The sequence below is a fragment of the Manacus candei genome, unplaced genomic scaffold, assembly GCF_025592945.1.
Source record: "Manacus candei isolate 608988 ecotype Guabito, Panama unplaced genomic scaffold, ASM2559294v1 h1tg000037l, whole genome shotgun sequence".
NCBI classification, from domain to species: domain Eukaryota; kingdom Metazoa; phylum Chordata; class Aves; order Passeriformes; family Pipridae; genus Manacus; species Manacus candei.
This window is the reverse complement of record NW_026138085.1, coordinates 1,213,584-1,233,003: the sequence shown is the minus strand read 5'-3', so window position 1 is coordinate 1,233,003 and position 19,420 is coordinate 1,213,584. Positions and strand designations below refer to the sequence as shown.

Genomic DNA, 19,420 nt, shown 5'->3' with positions numbered 1-19,420 from the left:
ACACATTTGCAAGGGAGATGCGAGAGAAGGATCCTGGAAGGCAAAGTCAGGCTGCTGGCTGGAAGATTTAGCCCCGGGGTGCTGTTGACAGTTCCTCTGAAATCCTTCCACTTCAACACGCAGCTCCAATTAGGCACCGGGGAAGGAGCCGCTACCGGGGGTGATGGGCTCCATCAAAACTCCGCAGTGAAACCAGGCTTTTCGCAAGGAAAACATGCATGATGAGTTTAATTAAGTGGGAGCTGGGGGAAATCTGTCATGAGTTAAGGGTAAACAGATTGCTAAGGGTTGGTACAACACAAACACTCTTTGTATCCCTGTAGTTCAGAGAAAGAGCTTAGTAAGGGGTGGAAGAGCTCCCAGGTGAAATTTATTGTATCAAAACGGACTAAGAAGCTAAACAAAGCTGCCCCCCAAATTAAGAACTATAAATCTAAAAAATTGAGGTGGTGGGGGGGTTAAATTAAAAAAAAAAAAAAAAACAAAACCCACACAAAACCAAACGAAGTAAAACACAGGTAATAAAATCAGCAGCAAATAGTAAATCCCAGTGACAAAACTAACATATACTACAGTATATGGCCATAAACTACAGAAAAGAGAGTATAAGTCATAAAAGGGAAAGGTTCTTTTTTTATATCAAAGAGAATGTTTTAAGGAATCTAGTCAGGCTAAAATTCTTACTGGAAAAGACTATACACTGAAAGTGTCTGGCAGTAAGAATGTAAATATATGAGGCGAGTTATCCCATCAGTCACCAGAGAAAGAAGACTGAGTGCTTAATGCTGAGAGGTGAAATACTAAACATGGGCACCTCTATTATTCATAAAATAAATCGATATAATGGCACAAAGGGAAAAAAAGGTTAGAGAACCAATTTATAGAAACAGAGGCTGGCGCTCTGCAGAGCTCTCGGAGCCCGAGCAGCCACGGAGAGGCTGCTCTGCCTAATCTCATGCAAGGTGCAAGAGGAGGGAGTTCAAGAAGAGGCAGTCAATGAACCAGCAGAGAATATGGAACACAAAACTCCATCTTGGAGTGCAATGGTTATGACTCGAGAGGTCTCGGTGGGCACAGAGCTCCCCACGAACGCTCGGGGAAAGCGCGATGAGACGGGAGGAGTGCTCGGAAACAAGGGACCCACTCCCCCAGCACAGCAGCACTGAAAGCACCAGTGGATCTAATTCTGGTGTTCCCATTTAATGCTGGTGAAAGATTAGACCGAGGGCAGAAAAGAGCCATAAAAAGAATATGAGGAGAGAAGAACATGTAACTGGGAAACTTAAACAGCTCAATTGAGGGGCCACTCGATAAACACCTTCACAAGGGGGAAATATCAACCAACGCTTTTTAATCTCACAGAGACAGAAGAAAGACTAAGGGCTGAAAAATGAAAGTGATTCAAACCAGAAATGAAACACACATTTTTTAACAGCAGTGATGATTAAATTTGGGAACAAACTACCACCTGAAGTGATGGATTTTGCAACTCTTGACATCTGGAACATATGTTCCTGTGAAAAGTTCAAGTTTTGATAAATAAGAATTTTTTTGTCCCCTGAAAAACAATTTTGTCAGAAAATTCCTAGCCACTATTCGGGTTTCTTGTCTACTTAAAAAAGATAAAAGATGAGACAGAGAAAGAACTTTGTACATTGAAAGTTGGTCAAAATGATAATAGAAGCAGAATAATGGAATTCCTAGATAAGGAGTATGATATGGTAGGAGTTAATTATCACAGTGTCTCTAATGGAAATTTTGCATCACTAGTCTTTCAGAATTATTTGAACATATCTTTATAATAATGATCAAAAGGGAACTGCTTGACATAATCTACTTGAACACTCAAGAGCCTCCTGATAGCGTTTTTCAGGCAGGGCCTATTCCAGAAGAATCCTGCATGGATATTGGGGATGCCCCAGAAAGCCAAAGCACAGCCCAGTCCCCTGCCTGGTGTCCCAAACAGGTATTTCCCTGCAAGCTTGGGCTGTTCTGGGGAGGTGCTCAGTGGCATCATTCCAAGTCTAATTTCTGTAATTTCAATCAAGGCCCCAAGAACTCCTGCAGAAGTGCTTTTAATACACTACAGGAATGAAATATGACACAGAAGGCGCTGACAACTTGTAGAGCATCATTAAACATACCACAGCCATTAACAAATGTGCCAAGGCAGGCTGGTACATCTGTATGGAAGGCAGGCGGAGGAGCTGGGCTCCACATTGCTTTATTTTTTGACTAAAAAACACTTCAGAAGTCTCCAGCTTATCCTGAATCAATAGAATGTGAAGCATCACTGCAAAAAAAAAAAAAAAATCCTCTTGGGAATGTTTAGTGGACTGAGAATTGTGGCACTTCTCAGTAAATGTCAGGCTTATCAGAGTTGTGAGTAAGCATCAGTTAGCTCTCAAACAAGCTGACTCTGTTCATTTCTCTCAGAACTGTATGTAATATTCTCCTGGCAAGGAACAGCTCTTTTAGTAGACTGCAGCACAAATTTGTAAAAGAAGCTTGTCTCAGCTCTGATCCAAAAAGCAAGAGATCTCGATTAGACGCCTGTGGAAGGAGCTGTTTTTTGACAACAAAGCCCAGATCATTTGGAGTTAAAGGGATGCAAGAAATACAAACTTCTCCTTTTCAGATCATAACAGATGCAGCAATTGTAAGAAAACTTTCTTCCTAAGCCTGGTTTACCCACTTCAAATTACATCAGTAGCTTCAAGTATATTTTGACCCAGGAGTGGTTAACGACATCAATCTTTACAGCACACATTCATCCCTTTCTAAAGCCCCTCTCTTTATTTCTACCATGCAGCTTTTCTCTTTATATTGCTGGATGAGACTCTGCAGCATCGTGGTGAGATCTTCATTAGCATTCAAATCAAAATGCATTGTTTGCTGATGGAGTGGGGAGAGCAGTTCAGCCTTCCCTGCTCGTGCTGACTGTGCTCACCGCTACCATCACAAGTGTTTACATCCACAGATGGGTTTCATTTTCTTTTGACAGAACATAACAAAGGCTGTGCTGGGTCAGAGTGAAGGTTCCTCTGCTCCAGCAGCTGTTTTTCAGTCCAGATGCCCGGGGAAGGAGTTCAGGAACACACCAGGCCTGCAGCGGTGCTTTCTTGGAATGTTACTCTGTTTTCCAACAATATGTGTCTTGGGACTTTTTGAGTCACAATGCCTGGTTTTACTGTTTAACAGGTTATGCTTTAACTCCTCTCCATTAACTTCTTCTGTTACCCCCGGAGCACAAGTAAACTTGGAGCATCCATAATATCCCATGGCAAGGGATTTTACAGCTCAATTACAAGTTTTGTCAAGAACCATCAACCACATTATACTGATTTCTAGCTGTTGCTTTGGAAGAGACACTAAAGGGGCTTCTCAGTTTGGAGAGAAGGCAGCAAGGGGGATGAGTGAGACTTACAAAATTATGGTGAGGCCATGGTGAGGTTGCACCTGATGTCCTGTGTCCAGTTCCAGGCCCTCATGGAAGAGAGACATTGAGGGGCTGGAGAGAGTCCAGAGCTGGGAACGGAGCTGGGGAAGGGGCTGGAGCAGCAGGAGCAGCTGAGGGAGCTGGGGGGGCTCAGCCTGGAGAAAAGGAGGCTCAGGGGGGACCTTCTGGCTCTGCAACCCCCTGACAGGAGGGGGGAGCCGGGGGGGGTCGGGCTCTGCTCCCAGGGAACAAGGGACAGGAGGAGAGGGAACGGCCTCCAGCTGGGCCAGGGGAGGGTCAGGTTGGACATCAGGAGGAATTTCTGCCTGGAAAGGATGGTCAGGCACTGGCAGGGGCTGCCCAGGGAGGTGTTGGAGTCCCCACCCCTGGAGGTGTCCAAGGAAGGCCTGGCTGTGGCACTGAGTGCTCTGGGCTGGGGACAAGGTGGGGATGGGGCACAGGGGGGACTCTGTGATCCTGGAGGGCATTTCCAGCGTTAATTATTCTGTGATTCTGTGATTTTTATGGTCACAGCCTGGAAAGGTGAGCACTGCAGACACAGAGACCATGGTCTGACCCACCAGATCATTTCTTATGTATTTGTGACTAAGTTGTCTTAGTGCCCCCTCAGGACCCTTCCACGAGCTCTAACAAATTTTTGAATTGTGGTTTCTCAGTAGAAAAACTTTCCCTAATATGTTGGGGTTTATCCATTTCTGCTTTTTTTCCCTTACAATTTCTCCTCATTGCTCAGCACAGACTCCAGTGTGACTGTCTGCAGTTCTCCACTTGGTTCCTGGGGACTTTCTCAGGGATTGTTGTCACATTTCCCATCTCCCATCCCTCCTGCAGGGACACTGATTTAAGTGACATGTTACACACTATTGTAGCTCCATAATTGCGTATTTGTTTTCCTTCTGAGCTCTTGAGTGATTACCAGATGGTCTTGGTAATTTCTGACTCTTCATCTTATCAATCAGTCCTAAAATGAATTTTATTGTCATTTAATTTGAGACGGTTCCTTACACTTGTCCCCATAAGTTTGGCTCTCATGGGAGAAGAACCTGCCTCAACTACAGGGAGCACCAACACAGAGCTGAGTTTACTTTAAAGCACCAGTTTTCTCTCTAACTGTAAATCCTTTCAGAGACTGGTCATCTGTTATACCAAACCTCTGCAAATACAGGATTCTGGCAATTTTGAAGATATTTTTACTAGTATTTTTATTATTGCATCAGTGAGTTTGCACCTTAAAATTTCCCCTTGCCTGCCCTACAGGTTTAGCTTCACAGTTAATGCTTTTTTAAATTTTTTTCCAATAGTTTCTTTATTTGCTCAGAAATCCCTGATTTTGAACACTCTCCTCCACTCTGCTGTTAGAATATTGCCTTTTGGTCCCTTGTAGAATTATTTCACTTAGTGATATATTGCTCTGAGCTTCAGATAGGGTGGTTTTATCTAGTTTCTCATCTTCTTCATCCTTAAAGCAGCTGCTTTTAATTTCCTTTTAAGAAGCTCCCCTGCTTTTGAATAGGTCCCATTTTTAAGTGAGGTATTACAGTGAGGTGGTTGGGGGGAAATCAAATACTCCTAAGATATTCTCATGAATCCCTCTGGGAAAAATGAGAGGTATCCATCAAGGTTTTTCCAAAGAAGGGAAGCTGTGGATGTGTAGCACCTCCAGCTGGAAGGGGAAGGATGGGGAGGGCTCTGCAGGGAGTAGGGACTTGGATGCTGGGAGAGGTGGGCAGAGGAACCTCTAGCACCAAGCTACAAAAGGGCCTGGCAGGAGGCTGTCTAGGGCCAGGTAAAAGACAGGGAGGGAATGCAGAAATCCCAAAGGAAAATTCATATTGAAAGGCAGGAATGGACCTGTGTCAGCAGAATGATGTGAACTCGCTCGTTCAGAGAAGGGAGCTGGAAAGACCTTCTGTAACTGCAGGCTCCCTCTGCTCACCCAGGCAGTGTGTCTGGAGCAGAGCTGTCACACGTGACCTTTCCTCAGCATTCCAGGACTGGATTTTGCAGGCAGGCTCTGGGGAGGCCGTGGGGAGTTTGGGGTGAGAGCTCAGGAGCATTTCCCCACACCACAGCTCCCAGCCCTGCAGTGCTCAGCACCTTATGGCTTGTGGGAACCAGTGACTCAGGGATGATGGAAAAGCACCTGGGTATCTTTTTGGGGTGGCTGGCATCCAGCTCCTTGGAAAAAACAACCTTCTACCAAAAAAAGAAGGGCCAGCATGGGATGCAGTGAGGGTCATGCACCTCTTCTGCAGGGCAGGACAGCTCTCCAGGCTGTCACTGGCTCGTGTCATCCCACACGTGGGTCACAGAATATGCTGAGCTGGAAGGGACCCACAAGGATCATCCAGTCCAACCCCTGGCCCTGCACAGGCCCATCCCCAGGAGTCACCCCCTGTGCCCCAGAGGATCAGCCAAACCCTCCTGGAGCTCTGGCAGCCTTGGGGCTGTGCCCACTGCCCTGGGGAGCCTGGGCAGTGCCCAACCAGCCTCTGGGGGAAGAACCTTTGGCTGAGATCCAACCTGAGCCTGCCCTGACACAGCTCCAGCCATTCCCTGGCTGCTGTCCCTGGTCCCCCCAGAGCAGAGCTCAGTCCCTGCCCCTCCTCTGCCCCTGCCCAGGATTGGAACTGCACTGAGGTCTCCCCTCAGTCTCCTCTGCTCCAGCTGAACACACCAAGTGCCCTCAGTGTCCTCACACGCCTTCAAATCAAGGCCCTTCCCCATCTCCATGTCCCTCCTTTGGACACTCTCCAATGGCTCAATCCCTTCCTTCCATTGTGTCCCCCCAAACTGCCCCAATGTTGAGGTGAGGCTGCCCCAGGGCAGAGCAGAGCAGGACAATCCCCTCCCTGATGCCCCAGGACAGGGTTGGCCCTCCTGGCTGCCAGGGCACTGCTGACTCATATGTGGCAGCAGTTGGTCACATTTGGAGTACTTGGGATACTGGTGTGTCCAGGCAGCCTTTTGCTCCCAGTTGCAGGTGTCCCAGCCCTGCAGGACCCTGCCCATGGGGACAGGCTCCCTCCTCCCACAGACAAGCTTTACAAAATGCAATGGAAATGGAATATCAAGCAGGCAGCTGGCACATCCCAGGCAGGCTGCAGAGCCACGATGACTCACAGAAACAAATCTGCCAGATGTTCCAGCCCCACAAGGGAGCCACACGCTTGTCCTACTGCAGGAATTGTGGTTTGCCTCCTGTCGTGTTGCTTCCTGCAAGAACGCTGGAAAATGGGGCTGGCTCGAGAGTTACTTTCCCTGCTTAAAACTGGTGCTGCCATAGGTTTGTGGAGTTGGTGACTATCAATAAGAAATAACTCAGAGCTCAGAGAAATGCTGTGCTCCCCTCTTCCTCCAGCGTGGCTTGTTTACACCCTGTGCTGCAATCTGAAAAATGCCATCTCTAATGAATACTAAATAGTGGGAGGCTTTTCCTCAGCAGCCTGTTACTGAACCTGATTGCTGTGCAGGATAATGTGCTGGGAGAGAGCGGGGGCTTGGCTGTGTCTCTCTGTTTCATGCAGTCATAGAAACTGTCAGGCTTAGGTGGCTCTATGATCTCCAGGCAGCAGTGTCTCCCTGCACCCTTTCCCAGCTACCCATTTATTTTTAAAATGTTCCATTGTTACTGTCACTCAGCCCTTTCAGCCAATTTTCATGTCATTATTATTTCCGTCTCTTTAAAATTTATCTACTTATGCAATTTTAATGGTTTTTTTTCTTTTTCCAAGCCAATTCATAGTAATATGTTAACAGCTGCCTTGTAGTGGAAGTCACTGGGAGTTAATACTCCGAAGCCCTCACTGTTAAGAACTGACTCACCTCAGTGTTGTAAATCTGCACTGCCTTGCACCCCTCTCCTCGGAGCATTCTCACCAAGAACATTCCTGACCCTGCCTGTGGAGGGCACATGAAAAAAGCAAAGGATACCAGTGAGCAAGGAATCTTTCCCCACACAAATGACATCTGAAGTACTGCTACAGCTCCTTAAGCTCAAAGGACCAGGAAGCAGAAGGGGATCTGTATTGCAAAAGATCAGGAATAAAGGAGGGAGGGGAGGAAGAGTTGTAACAGGGTCCTTGCCCACACTTCAATACTCCTGCAGCCAACATGGAATACAGCTGCCATTATTTTGGGAGTTTGATGACACTGTTGATTTCCCTCCTCTGCCAGCAGCTCCATCTTCCCTGTGAGGTGGGGAGGCCCTGGCACAGGTTGCCCAGAGAAGCTGTGGCTGCCCCTGGATCCCTGGAAGTGTCCAAGGTCAGGCTGGACGGGGCTTGGAGCAACCTGGGCTAGTGGGATGTGTTCCTGCCCATGGCAGGGGGTGGAATGTCTAAGGTCCCTTCCAACCCAAAGCATTCTGGGATTCTTGCAAACAACTCAAGGCATGACCATGATGATAATTCTACATAACAGCACAGCAGGAAAGGTACTGACCCAAAGCCTTGTTAATACACAACACAGGTAAAAGTTTGTTGGGTGGTATTTTTTTGACCCTTTTTAGATATTGAATTCAGGCAAAATCAATGTTTCTGAATAACAACAAATCATTCATACCCATTGCAATGGTGATCTTTTCTCCCTTGACTCATACACAGGAGTGCTCACATAAATATACATCCACTTCCCATCCACACAGTATCAAACACCCCAGAAGTGCTACAGGACCCAGCATAACACGTTGGTTTAGGAAGATCAACCCTGCAGTCACGTGTGTGCACTGAGAGGAGATACTAAAGCTCAGCACACAGGCACTGCTGGCTGAGCTGTGCAAAGGTCACCCTGTGCTGTGAATAAGCTCATGTCAACACTGTGAGTTTATGAGAGTGCAGAAGACACTTTGCAGAGGAGATCCAAGCTCTCTGGGTTAAAAGGTTATGAAATTTAGTCTAATCTCTATTTCTGTTTTCTTAGAAGTTCACTATCAATCTACTATAGGCAAAGAAGACAGTGCAACCCAAAACTAGGTTTCCCAACTTCTATTACGTGACCCTGACCATATTTGTCATAGAATCACAGAAGGGTTTGGGTTGGAAGGGACCTTAAAGATTCCACTCTCCTACCAGTCCCCTTCCACCAGCCCAAATTGCTCCAAGCCCCGTCCAACCTGGCCTTGGACACTTCCAGGGATCCAGGGGCAGCCACAGCTTCTCTGGGCAACCTGTGCCAGGGCCTCCCCACCCTCACAGGGAAGGATTTCTTCCTAAAATCTAATCTACAAGACAACTTCTACAAGACTGTTCAGACTTGTAGTTTAAACTGCTCAGAATTCTCCCATGCTACCCCGAAATCTCTTTTTTAAATCACACTGATTTGCATCATCATTTCTCAGACTGAAATAATTTCTTTTTGCCAAAACATTCCTTCCACCACTCCCTTGAGAACCACTTGTGTCTCTGTGCTTTATCACAGGAGTTTCACACTTGGCACAGGGTGAAAAGTGAAAGGTTTGTATCTGTTGCCTTCACAACTGTCCACAAAGTTCTTATACTGGAACACACTCACGGTCAGCTACAAGTCAAACAGAATAAGCAAGATACCAAAAGACTGAACACCCAGGAACAGAAAATCACCAGAATAATCAGCATGATTTCTAAGTACATAGAAACTAATAAGGAGATGAGCACTTGTCAACATGAATCCCTCAGGAACAAAGCAAGCTGATTCAGTCTAATATTGCTCTCCAGTGCATGAGACTTTGTGGGTAAGGAAGAAGCAGCAGATTCCACACACCTCAATGTCACTGAGGCTCCTGACATTGTCCCACGTGGGTGAAGAATGCCCTGGCTGAAGTCATGACACAAATCTGGTTGGAATCTGCAGTCTGAAAGCAGTTTCCAGTGGTTCACTGTGAAATGCAAAGGACAAATTGAATGGTTACTCAGCTGTTCATAAGATCCACTCAATATTTTATTGATAGGCTGGATGAGGGAATGGACTGTGTGTTTATTAAATCTGCCAAGATTAAATCTGCAAAGAGTGGCTGCAAATATATGGGGGAGAGTGGTATTAGAAACTTTTGACAACTTGGACAACTCTATAAATACAGGAGCCATCTCAATGGTAAAAAGCATTGTGGTTTCACTTAGGCAGGAGTAAAGTGCACAAATACAGGATGGACATCAGCTGGGCAGAGAGCAGTCTGGAAAGAAAACCAATCTAAAGGTTCTGATAACAAGCTGAACAGGGGTTATTGTCTGAGCAGAGAGAAAACACTCCTCAGGCATACTAGCAGAAGAATTACCTACAAGACATCTTGCAGGTCCTTTTGGTGTTCTCAGTGACACCTCAGTGCAGAGGCACATCCAGCTTTGGGTGCTGCTCCTTTGACAGGATAAGCAGCAACACGAAGGGTTGGAGGGCTGGAAAACATGACCTGAATCAGGAGACTGAGAACAGAACATGCTCAAAAGAGAGAACACCATGGAAAGATGCAGTAACAGAGCAGGATCAGTGCAGTGACAGTCCTGGAGCAGATCAAAGTCTGCTACAAAATGGAAGAGAAACAACCGCTCTGCACACACCAAGAATATCATCAGCACATCTGACTGTGTGTGGAAGGAGGAGATGGAATAAGTGATCAGCTGAGATTTCTTCCAGCTTCACTTTTCAATGATTCTGTGCCCAGCTGAAGACAGTTAGAGTTTGTCTGTACCCAGTTTGCCCTGATGTCCCCCAGTGTCTTCATGCAGCAATTGCTCGTGCACATTTGCATCATTTTTGAATTAATGTCTTCATTAAGGTTAGTGTTTTACGTTCATCCTACCATCTCAAGACTATCTGTCTTACAAATACCTTATCAAAATGCTATTTGCCAAACCAGTCTGACTCACAACTCATTCATCAAAAGCCATTTTAATAATTAGTCCTCAAATCCTAATTCAATAAAATCTTCGTATCTTGATTTTCCCTCCCACCCAGCACAATGGGCAAAATGGTGTGTAATCCTTTGGCACCGTTACTTTCAGATTCACAGAACCCAGATCAGAGCTGCTGGTGCCAGTCTCCCTTTCCAACGACATAATTTTAGAAACTACTACAATTTTAGAAAAGAAAATGTGGACATCTTGGGCCTCTCAGCTGCAGATTCTTACAGAAGACACTGCTGGGGTCATTAGCATCCAGTCCAATCCCTGGCACAAAGGCAGGTGTGGCCCTACCTATGTCCATTCTGACATCAGAAAAAATCTTAAAATACTTGAAATCTTCCCAAACTACCCATTTCAGTGATTCTACATCCTGTATTAACAACTGATGTCCCTGTTAGTGCAGTTCAGCCTGTTATCTCCAGCCATTTTCTCATGGAAAGCAGTTGGAGCTGCAGTGGCCAGGCAGGGCAGCTGATAAATACGACACTTTCTTAGTCACCATGACTTCTCAGGGTGCCAGGGGAAAGCTGTGCTGCCTTATCAAATCATTATAATCAATGACCAATATTGATCAGAACCAGCTGTAGCCCAGCTTCCTGCAGGATCCATCGAACTAAATGGCTGGAAACTGCTGGAAGGACAGCAAAGATCCTTGTGAAATTGTGCAGGTTCTGAGATTTATGGAAGCACAGCTCGATTTCACTGGCATACATTCAGTTAAATCAACATTATATAAAACTTCATATATAAGGTTTCTTACATAAAAGAAATCATGCACACCACAGACCTCGTTAGCTCTGTGTACCCTGTTAAATTGAGTTGATATGTCAGAGAGTAGAAACCCAAAAGATTCCTGATTTATCATCTTAATCCTTTACATTTCCTCTCAAGAATTCACACTGCTGTCATTTTCTCCTCCATTCCCATTACCTTCTTCGTAACATATTGGCCTTCTTACTTTTACTGAATAATTCCTGGTCTATTATATCTATAATTATACTAATAATTAAGCATGCCTTTTCATCAGCTAGCAGCTAATTACTTCTGTTCCTACCCAGCTTGCTCAGAAAACAGTCAATTCATCTGCATCCCCATCACTCTCCCCGTTGCTAAGCAGTCAATGCCACTCAGCAGTGGCACTGCAATGGGGTGGGGTGGCTCACCCTGCATTAAAGGTGCTTTGTGGCACCTGAGTGGAGCTGCCTTTCACCCTCAGAGGAGTTTTTCACCTGAGCAAGCTTTAGTCACCCTTGTTTGGCAAAGACTCCTTATCCCAAACAGCTTTGGAGCTGCCTGGAAGTAGCTCCTGCTCACTGCAAGGAGTGGTTTGTCATTGGAGAGACACAAAAAGAACTGCATCCTAAACCAGCCTCTGCCAAATCAGTCTTAGGCCTTTTTTCGGTCAGACCATACCCAAGATTTTGTCAGATGTGAACTGAAGTCATGAAGCCTTCTAAGCTCTCCATTATCTGGACTTCTGTAAAGCTTTTCACATGGTCCCCCACAACATGATGATCAGAGGGATGGAGCAGCTCTGCTGGGAGGAAAGGCTGGGAGAGCTGGGATTGTTCAGCCTGGAGAAGAGGAGGCTCCAGTGTGACCCAACTGTGGCCTTCCAGTGCCTGAGGGAGCTGACAGGAAAGATGGAGAGAGACTATTGACAAGGGATGGAGTGACAGGACAAGAGGGAATGACTTCAAACTGCCAGAGGACAGAGTTAGATGGGATATTGGAAAGAAATTCTTCCCTGTGTGGGTGGAGAGGCCCTGGCACAGGTTGCCCAGAAAAGCTGTGGCTGCCCCTGGATCCCTGGAAGTGTCCAAGGCCAGGTTGGACGGGGCTTGGAGCAACCTGGGCTAGTGGAAGGTGTACCTGCCCATGGCAGGGGGATGGAATGAGATGATCTTTAAGGTTCCTTCCAACCCAAACCCTTCTGTGATTCCATGACTCTCCACTGGCACTCACACACTGTCCATCCCATTTGGATCATTCCTGTGTTTGCTGCTGTGACAACTGGACATTGTCATCCTGACTCTGCTGCTCACTCTGCCCCAAATCACTCATGCTAGTTAGTACCAAACTTCAGTGACGTGGTGAGAAATCAGCTCAGATTGATTTTTTTTCCCCCAATTACCTGTCATTTTGTCTGTTGTAGGCTGGAGAGAGAAGCTGCTGTTCCAGGGCAGGAATTCCCACCATCACCAGCCTTGGCAAGCTGCTTCCTTCCCTGCTTCTCAGTTAATGAAATCAGGTAAATTAACATTAGTGAAATGTTAATGGCTGATATTTGTAGGCTTCCCAGAGTCTGGGCTGGGCCAAACCCCTTAATCCTTTTAGCTGATTCATGACTGCATCCTCTGAAATGAAAAATGTTGGCAAATGCAGTGATTGTGCTTGATTCCAGAGAAAGGGAATTTGAAAATGAGGAAATTTGTTAAAGAAAACGCTCAGAGTGGCAGCCAGAAAGGTAAAATGTTTTCAGATGGCAGGTAGACTATTTTAGGATTCTATATTGGAGGCTCAAAGCAAATGCATATAACCTGTCAAAAAAAAAAGACTTGAGAGGAAAACAAAAAGCTGGCATCATAAAACAGCAGGATCAGGGAGGCTCTTGGAAGTTAAAAGGTATCCTGCAAAAAGCTGAAGTTGTGTCTGAAAAAGGAAAACTAAAAAGAACATAAATTCTGGCAGACTAAATGTAAAAGCACAATAACATAGACTGAAGAAAGAGTTTAGAAGCAGTTTGCTAAAGAAATAGAAAAGTATGCTATAAATCCTTCCTGAACACATCAAGAGCAAGAAGCCTTGGAAGAGTCAGTGTGAGGAAGAAGGCTCAGAAAAGATGATGCCATCACAAAAAAATCCCAAGCACTTTTTTTTTTTTTTTTTTCCCCAAATCTCTGTTCACCTGGAGAACCTTGAAAACTCTCCAACCAGCACCTTGTTTGTAAGGCCTTCAGAGAAGGCTTGTCTTAATTTCAGGGTGTTAAGTGGAGATTACAGACCAGATAAAATGAATAACAGCATATCACTGGGCATGGATGGAATTCAAGCAAGGTTTTTATTGAATGTTAAATATGAATCATCTGGCCTAACACCCTCAGTATGTATGTAACCTTTTGCTGAAAATTGCTGTGATTTTCAAAGGGCTGGAAGGTAACGAGTAAGAAATTGGGTTTTTTAAATAAATCCAGTGGAGATTCAAGAAACCACAGATCACTAAGTTTAATGTCCATTTGGGTCATATTGGCTGAAGCTGTGGCAAAGAACAGAATTAGCAAGCACATGAATAAAAGTAACATGTTAGGGAAAAGTAAACATGACTTTTGTAAAAGGAATCTGAGCCTCCTAAATCTGCTGGAATTCTCTGAAGGACTCAAAAGCATGTAAATAGCAGAGCTCCAGCTGAGAAATTTTCCCTGCATTTCCAACTCACCCCAAGCTTCCAGAAACCTCATGCATAGAAGGTCCCATCAAAGGCTCTTAAATAAACTAAACAGCCAGGGACTGCAGGTGAGGACCTGACAGAGTTAAATAAGAATTTAGTACTGGAAAAAGAAGATTATACTAAAGGATGAGTTTTCACAGTAGAAGACGATCATCAGGGGAGTCCCACGGAGATTATGGTCCACGGTGCTCAATGTGCTCAGGAATGATTTGGGAAGTTGGTGGAACAGTGAAGATGATTTCTGATAAAAACTAAATTAATTAGGATAATATTTACTACAAAAAACTTCAAGATCTTACAACACTGAGCAAGCCTCACGATGAAGTGGAAGATAAATTTCAGCCCTGACAACCATAATCTGGCTATCCACAAAAAGCAACACTAACTTTACACGGGGAGTGATGGGCCCTGAGCTAGTTTGCACAATTTAGGAAATGCATCTCAACATTGTAACAGCTTGTTCTATGAATATATGACCCCATTGCTGAATAGCAGGCAAAAAAAAAATTCCAAAGTTTAGCACAGTTTGGAGAGAAAAGCACAACCTTGCCCCTGTACGATTTATGGCGTCTCTGCTTCTCCAAAACAAAGCACACTTTGGTACCTTCACCTGAGACAAACCGTAACAGGCAAAAGAAAAGCTACGTGGCAGGATGACAAACATGGTAAGTACAAAACCTCTTTCATGTGAAAAACAAAGTTAGCAGGAGAAGTTGAACGGGAAGGGATCACTTGGCGTTTGTCGTTCCCAGCCGTGCCGAGCAGGCCAGGTGCCAGGGAGGGGGACGGACACCGTACAAGAGCTCTGTCTCGTGCCTCTTTGTTCAGCTGCTGAAGCCTTCTATGCTGGCAGACAACGATTTCAAGGGCTGTGGGAGAGCTGTGACAGCTACACTTCATACATAATCCCTGCATGTTTTCAGGAAAAAGAATATAAAGGGGGAAAGGAGGAATAAACAATTGGTGTACTTGCAGTACTTTCTGTGCCCATTAATTCTAATTCATCATTCACTAGAGGTCTCTTCTTCTTTTCCTATCTGCCCTCCTCCTACCACATTTTCTGAACTAAAAGTTAAAAAAATAATAATTAAAAAACCACAATTAGGCAGCATTTATTAACATCTGCCTGTAGTGACCCAGCTGTTGTTTGCCAGCCTCTACAGTGATGTATTTTAACATCCTCCTCTCACCTCTCTACACTTCTTTCCCAGCTCCTTTGAGCATGGGGGGTTCAGGCTGTTAACTCAGCTCCTTCAGGGACAGCTCTACCTTTCAGTCACTTGTGCAGTGACTTGTACCAATTGGTCCCAGCCCTGATCACAGCCTTAAACTCCTGGCGAGCCATTAATAATACACAGCAATCATTTTAATTGCAACCGGGTGTCTGGAATTTAGGAGCTGTGCACAGACTTCCTTCTATCCACAATATTATTGTCCCATTGTGCATTTTGGAGTTTAGCTCTCATTAAAAGTAATAGAGGGAAATAGTCTGTAGCAAACTGAATGTGTTTGTTTTCACAGTTCACCTCCTGCTCCTCTGCACTAAAACACTCTCGCTCGGTGACAAGACCACAGCTGTTGCCATCGTTTCCTTACCTGCAGAGTGCAATATTTAGCTGGAGGGACACTGAAGTTTTCTGTTTGTTAGTTATCATGTCAACAACTCTCACCTTATCACTTCAGTTTCCATTCAGTTGATAAAACCTGTCAGCCTTCCTTGAGTGGTTCCAGGCCCTCAGAAGAAATCACATTAAATTGGCACAACCAAGTAAATCTGGAAGGGATGTGCTCCTGGCTTACCAAAGGAAATGGGGGAGGGCTTGAATTTCTCTCCCTCTTCCTCCCTGCACAGCTCCAATGTCCGAGTGCTCGGAGCAGTGTTGAAATCCTCCCTACGGACTCAGCAGTTCAAGTCAGATCAGGTCTTTGAATATGGCCCAGAGGAGACGTCTGTGGAGCCAAAATTGATATGTTTAAGTGCAAGAGACAATAATCATTTCTTCAAGTATAAGCTAAAAATACCCGGAAAAAAATGGAATTCATAATGGAGATTTTAAAGATCTGTGACACACCAGAGCCTGCACAAGGGTTTTAATGAGAGAGAAGCCAGTTTAATTGGTCAGTGTGAGCAGATGCTTTGCTGGGTGAGTGGGCTACGAGGTCTCACAGCCCTGGTTAGCGCCAGGAGCATCAGCCCTGTCCTCAACATGGCTGTGACAAGCCCGTGTCACAGCAGCGCAGTGTCAGAGCCAGGGAACCTCGGTCATCAACGTCTCCACGGTGTCAGATCACAGAGCCACGGGGAGAGAGCACTAAAAGGAGGAGGCAAAAGCCGACAAAGGAACGTTCCTGAAGATAATTGCAGGACTGACCATCTCCTCTTGTCGCTTGCTTCATTATCACTCTGGGCATGAAGCTGAAGCCTGTTAAGTTTTAACGCCGTGTTAACAGGGAGCTGCCGAGCACCAGGGCTCAGGTTTACAGGCCTCCCCTGTGAAAACTCTTCTGCAGTGTGTGTCACCGTCCTAGGAAAGCCAGGAATAACTTCCGTGGCCCGTTCAATTACAGACACTCACACCCAGCTCCCTCTCCTCGTGGCACGGCTCATCAATCAGGGCCTCTGTCACCGTGTCTCTTCTCATCGCAGTCACCAGAAGGCTCTGAGCTCCCCCCAGTCCGTGCGACATTTACTGTCAGGGGCTGTCAACACCAAGAGATTCTCCCAGGGCCTCCGAGTTCATCACAAAGCAACAAGATCTATCCCCAAAATGCGCTCCGGGTTCCAGCTCTGGATTACAGTGACTGACTGAGGGGCTTTGCAGCACACAGGGAAGAGCGAAACAGCAGCACGAGCTGCAGCTTATGCCCAAATACCTTTGTTTTCTTATTCTCTTGTTAGAAAAATACAACTGCTTTAAGAGAGGTTTCGGGCTAATGATTAATTAAGCTTCCTCAGCACCATCCCTTATAAACTTATTAAGAGAAAGCTGAGATTGTTTACTTGGAAATTTAGTCTTCCCATCTTTAGCATTGATCCTGCCTTCACTCTCTGTTTAACAACACAGTGACCTAGTGGAAAAAATTTATAAAACTTAATAAATTGCAGTAGGCAATATTGACAGAGTGTGTATATGCACATTTGGGTTTGTATGAACGTATTCTAAGAAATCTAATAAAGTAAAACAAACACATTTGCTTTGTTTGTGAGCTGTGAAACAAGATCCCTGTAATTACAATGTTTGAAGCATACTTGGTCAAAGGGGTATGGTGAGATTTTTGGCCATATATTTCTGGTTTGAGATTAAAGAACAACTATTGTTTATCAAGGGTTACATGTTGCACAAAACTGCTTTGCTCAAGATGCAGAAAAATAAAAATGTTGATGAAAACCTAAGTTAGCAGAAGACCTCTATGAGACCAGAGGAACCAGCACCCAGAGAATAAAGTTCCAGTGGCAAATGTGTCTCGAAAAAACAATGAAGGACTTGGAGATATGTTCATTTTGTCTGACTTTTAAGGGGGAATGGGCCTTGATGAGTGTTTAAACCATGACTGAAAGAGTGCTTTCAATTGCAAGGTTTTAAAAGACCATAGAATGTATATAACCTTCTAGAACTTTGATGTCTATTTTTAACTTGCTTTCTACAACAAGCCTGGTTTCCTCTTCCAACCAAAATAAACATATTTCTTAAGGAGCACAGTATTTATCTCCCTAAGGAGCAAAGTACTTATTTCCCTAAAATTACCGTGGTAACAAATAGAGTTTTCTCAGCCTCTTCTGGTACACTCACTGTGCTCAGCCATGGATCACCACCATCTGAGTCCAACAATCCAGGCCATTTTCCATCCAATTTATAGCCCATTTACCCAATCCATACCTCACCCACCAGGTTGGTAAGATGACACTATGAGTGCCCACGTCAAAGTCTTGGTAGATTCAAGGTAAACACCATTCACATGTCTCCCCTTGTTCTCTGAACCAGTTTCATCATCAGGTTGTTTAGGCAGATTGCCCTTGTCAAAGCCATTGTGGCTGTTCCAAAACACCTCTTGCTTAAAATAGTTTCCAGGAGAAGATGCACCATCACCTTCCAGAGAGCCAGGCTAAATCAAGTGGCATAGAGTTGCCCAATCTTTCTTCTTACCCTTCTTATAGAATCACAGAATGGTTTGGGTTGGAAGGAACATTAAAGATCATCTCATCCCACCCCCCTGCCATGGGCAGGGACACCTTCCACCAGCCCAGGTAGCTCCAACCTGGCCTAGGACACTTCCAGCAATAGGACAGCCACAGCTTCTCTAGGCAACCTGTGCCTCATCACCCTCCCAAGGAAGAATTCTTGAATAAGTGTCTGGTGTTTGCCCTTTTTCCGTCAGCAGAATCTTCTCCTGATTATTGTGGCATCAGCCACTTCCCCCAGCACCCTTGGGTGCATGGAACAAAATCCCACCATCAGCACCCAGAAAAGCTGCACTGACACACTCTGCACCTGCAGCAATTCCTCATGGCTTGTCACCTCTTCCTTCTCAGTGTCCTTCCCACTCTGCAAGGACACAAACCAGCTGAGCTGGTCAGACCCCACAGCAGCCCTCACTGACCATCCTCCTGCTTTAGCTTGAGCCACTCTCTCTTCAACATTTACTCCTTTACCCACGTTACTCCCTGATACCTCTGGGCTTTGCCATCTCAGCTTTGTCTTGCTGTGACAGTTCCCTTCACAGAATCACAGGATTCTAGAATGGTTCAAGCTGGAAGGGCCCACAGTGGATCACCTGTCCCACCTCCCTGCTCAGTCCCAGAGCACACGGCACAGGATTGTGTCCAGACAGGTCTCAAGTGAGGAGACTCCACACCCTCTCTGCTCTCTCTTCAGGGCTCAGTCACGTCACAGAAAAAAAGTTCTTCCTCCTGTCCAGCTGCAACTTCCCAGGCATCAGTTCCTGCCCGTTCCTCTTGGGCCATTGCTGGGCCCCCCGAGCAGAGCCTGCTCCAGCCTCTGCCCCCTCCCTGCAGCCCCTGACACAGCCTGGGGAGGGCCCCTCTCAGGCTCTGCTCTGGAGGCTGAACAGCCCCAGCTCCCTCAGCCTTTGCTGCTCCCAGAGCTGCTCCAGCCCTTGGGCATCTCCGCAGCCTGCGCTGGCCCCGCTGCAGGAGCTCCCTGGCCCTGCTGTGCTGAGGAGCCCGAGCTGGGCCCAGCCCTGCAGATGTGCCTGCCCAGGGCTGGGCAGAGGGGCAGGATCCCCTCCCTGCCCTGCTCCAAGGCTCTTCCTGATGCCCCCAGGATCCCATTGGCCTCCTTGGCCCCCAGGACCCACGGCTGGGCAGGGACAGCTGGTTGTCCCCCAAGACCAACAAGTCCTCCACAGAGCTGCTTCCTCATCCCTCAGCATCCCCCTTTCATCTTCATCTGAAGATTTTCCCTTCTGCAGTGTCAGACACAAACACACCACTGCACCACGGACACTGTGCAGCTCCTGTGGAATCCTCACAATGTAAATCCAAACAGAGCAGCTCTGTTGTTGCCTTGCTAGTTGCAGAAAAGACAGAGAGCATCACTCATCAACTGGTTGGGGACTTGAAAGGAAACTAGGACTAACAGCCTTAAAAATACAGTGATTAGCTGAGCAGACCTTGGA

The 19,420-nt window shown here is 45.9% G+C and overlaps 1 long non-coding RNA gene across 3 annotated transcripts in view; it reads right to left on the bottom strand.

Moving 5' to 3' along the window:
- The window catches only part of LOC127473784 (uncharacterized), a 41,786-nt gene that overhangs the window by 18,602 nt on the left and 3,764 nt on the right, over window positions 1–19,420 (bottom strand). Inside the window, exons 2-4 of one of the 3 annotated variants that reach the window (XR_007905595.1) lie at window positions 15,584–15,733; window positions 9,200–9,314; window positions 7,286–7,360 (exon numbers count right to left, since the gene is read on the bottom strand). This is a non-coding gene — a long non-coding RNA (uncharacterized LOC127473784). Of the gene's footprint in view, window positions 1–7,285; window positions 7,361–9,199; window positions 9,315–9,710; window positions 10,794–12,213; window positions 14,693–15,583; window positions 15,734–19,420 lie in introns of those variants that run through there. The other 2 variants (XR_007905597.1, XR_007905596.1) reach the window with 2 other exon arrangements.